At 39.7% G+C, this 3,221-nt stretch overlaps 1 long non-coding RNA gene across 1 annotated transcript; it reads right to left on the reverse strand.

Annotated features, from left to right (window-relative positions):
* Positions 1-288: 288 nt before the first annotated feature.
* Positions 289-2,674, reverse strand: LOC123381271. Its single transcript, XR_006588096.1, has 3 exons — positions 2,443-2,674; positions 1,707-1,813; positions 289-334 (listed from the first exon to the last, which is right to left on the reverse strand). It is a non-coding gene; the product is annotated as an uncharacterized LOC123381271 (long non-coding RNA).
* Positions 2,675-3,221: the final 547 nt, after the last annotated feature.

Genomic DNA, 3,221 nt, shown 5'->3' on the forward strand with positions numbered 1-3,221 from the left:
GCTGGAACACAGAGGTAGGAGAACTCCCATACAATGCAGGTACAAATGTTAAGTGGTACAACCACTTTGGAAAACAGTTTGGCAGTTGCTTAAAAAGTTAGACTTATGCCTACCATATGATTCAGCCATCCCACTCCTAAATATTACCAAGAATTGGGCCTCCTCAGTGGCTCAGTCAGTTAAGCGTCCGACTTCGGCTCAGGTCATGATCTCGCTGTCCTTGAGTTCGAGCCCCGCGTCGGTCTCTGGGCTGATGGCTCAGAGCCTGGAGCCTGCTTCTGATTCTGTGTCTCCCTCTCTCTCTGACCCTCCCCCGTTCATGCTCTGTCTCCCCCTGTCTCAAAAATAAATAAATGTTAAAAAAATTAAAAAAAAAATTACACAAGAATTTTGAAAGAATATATGTGTGTGTGTGTGTGTGTGTGTGTGTGTGTGTGTGTGTGTGTGTATATATTCACGTATATGTGAATGTTTACAGCAGCTGTATCTGTAACAGCCCCAAATTGGAAACAACTCAAATGTATGTCAACAGATGAGTGATAAACAAATTGTGGCATAGCTATACAATAGAATGCTAGTCAGCAATAATAAGAAATAAACTACTGATTCATGTGACAACATGAATTAATATCAAAATAATTAATGCTGAATGTCAGAAGTCAGACAAAAAACAATACTATACTGTATGACTGTACTTATATAAAACCCTAGAAAACGCAAATTAGTCTATAGTGATAAAATGTAGATAAGTAGGTTATGGGGATGGGGTAAAGAGAAGTGGGTAGGAGGGATTAAAAAAGTGGCATGAGCAACTTTTGAGGATAATGGATGTATATTTATTATCTTGATTTTGGTAATGGTTTTATGAGTCCAAATTTGTCAAAATTTATCAAATGGTTCCCTTTAAATGTGTGCATTTTATTATGTATTTATTATATCTCAATAAACCTGTTGAATATAATAAGTTCAGCATCTATTATATGCCAAAACTTCCACTAGGTATTGTGGCTTCAGTGAGGGAAAAAAAAAAACACATTGTTTATATTTTTATAAAGTTTGCAGTTACTAGTAAGAGGATGCAGACCAGGGAAATTCTAATTTTTCACTATTTGTAAAATAAAGTAAGTGGAAATTTGATACAGACTGGTTACCTCTTTTGCTACGTAGATCAGCTAAGTGATCAATTTAGTGTGAAAATAGCAAGGACTGTCTGTCAACTGAGAAGATATATAAAAGTGAAAGAGAGAGATAACAAATAATTTTTGAATATTAGTCTCTTATCATGACTCTAAAATAGAAGATAGGCAAATTTTAAATTCTTAATGTGTTGCAATTGCAAATAGTTGGTAGTTATAATAACTGAAAATATTACTTAGATTTTTGTGCTTAATTAATATATGTTCTACTTAATTTTAGAAGAATATATTTTTTAAAGACAATTTCCCATTGGGGTTTCATACCAGTTAAAGAGAACTAGTGCTAGAGTAGTTGAAGGGAAATATAATACTTTTTTTGTTTTACTCTCTGATTCACTTCACATGTTTGAGGAAGAGCATCAGATGGAGAAAGGTTTTGTTACTTATTTAAAAATATTTATCTGTCAAGTTGATTTTAGCCTATAATAAATTTGCCAAGTTGATTTTAGCCTATAATAAACTGGCATATGAGACAGTATTTAACTCTTATCAATTGAAAAAAAAAACTACCTGGGGTACCTGGTTGGCTCAGTTGGTAGAGCATGTGACGCTTGATCTCAGGATTGTAGGTAGGTTCAAGCCCAACAACGAGTGTAAACATTACTTAAAATTAAAGTCTTAAAAAAAAAAAAAAACTTCAGTAAGTGACATCATACTGTAAGCAGAGAAATTAAGCAAAGAAAATTTGTGAACTAGGTAACCTGAAGCAATATAGCTTAAATGGGATGTTTTGGGGTCCTGTATAGTGATTTTACACATTTTTTTTTGTTTCTTCTTTATCACATACCTGCCCCTACCCTCCATCCTTTTCAGCACTTGCATCTTAAAGATATTCCTATCTTTCTTTATTAAAAGATAAATAACATCCAAAGGCACACTTTGAACTTAAAAAATAAATTAATTAACCAGTTATCATATGACAAGGATTTCAAGATAAACATTTATGGGGAAGTGGAAGAGAAGACAAAGTTGGTAATGCGAATAATAGTGAAGCAAGAGGTCCTCACAGGTAAACTTTGCTTATATCATGCTATTAACCTATTTCAAGAAAAAAGGAAGTTATTCTGATAGGAAAAAATTATGTTATAAGATGGCCGACAGGACTGATAGGGGAGTTCAAGTCCCCGCCTGAAGACTCCCCTTCCGGGTTCTTGTTCCTACCCCGCTTGCCCGGCGCGCCAAATGACTACTAATGCGGAAGTCACAGACTATAAATTGTCCCCCATGCTTGCGCTGGGGATCAGACCTCTGGAGAGTGTTCTCCTCTGAGCCTGCCGGTGTGAAATAAACCTTCTCCTGCCTTCCAAGATCTCCGAGTGCCACTTGGTTCTTCCACCAGGTGATCCAGACAAGGTTCTGTTGTTATGCCCAGAATTCGTGATCCCCAAAGACCACTAGGGAGCTGAGTCCGATGCAAAAGCAAAAGAGCCTTTATTCGAGCTAGCTTGAGCTCAATCCCCTACCTGCACTGACACAACGGTGAGATACCAGGGAGAGAGAGCGAGTTTCAAAAGCACAAAGGTTTTATTGGGGCCTAGGGGCAGTTGGTGAGGTAATGGCTGTGGCCTCAACCGATTGGCTGGGGAAGGGTCATGACCTCAGCCGATTGGCTGGGGAAGGGTCGGACTCCTGTTACGCAGGTCGCTGGGCATATTTTGATCAGGAAGTTTGAATGGGTGAGCAGGAGGTTACTCAAGGGGAGGAGGCGCGGTCTGAGGTTTCCGTGATTTTCCTGGAAAAGGGGTCATGTCGGGGACATAGTCACTCAAGGTGGAGGACATAGAACAAGATAGGGTCGGCCGACGTAGGCCCGCCCTTTCACTGTAACATTTGGTTCCCTGAACAGGAAACCGCGCCGGCCCATTGTTGCCGCCGGTTTGGAAAAACAGCAAGGTGGTGACCGAATGAGGAATTGCAACGGAGAAGGCGCGAGCTGTCTGATATTCGGCAGTCTCCTGCTCGGTCATCTCAGGCCAGCCCCGCTGTGCCGTTCCCACCGGACTCGGGAGACTTGGTAGGTGAGGA

The sequence above is a fragment of the Felis catus genome, chromosome A2 (assembly GCF_018350175.1).
Source record: "Felis catus isolate Fca126 chromosome A2, F.catus_Fca126_mat1.0, whole genome shotgun sequence".
NCBI classification, from domain to species: domain Eukaryota; kingdom Metazoa; phylum Chordata; class Mammalia; order Carnivora; family Felidae; genus Felis; species Felis catus.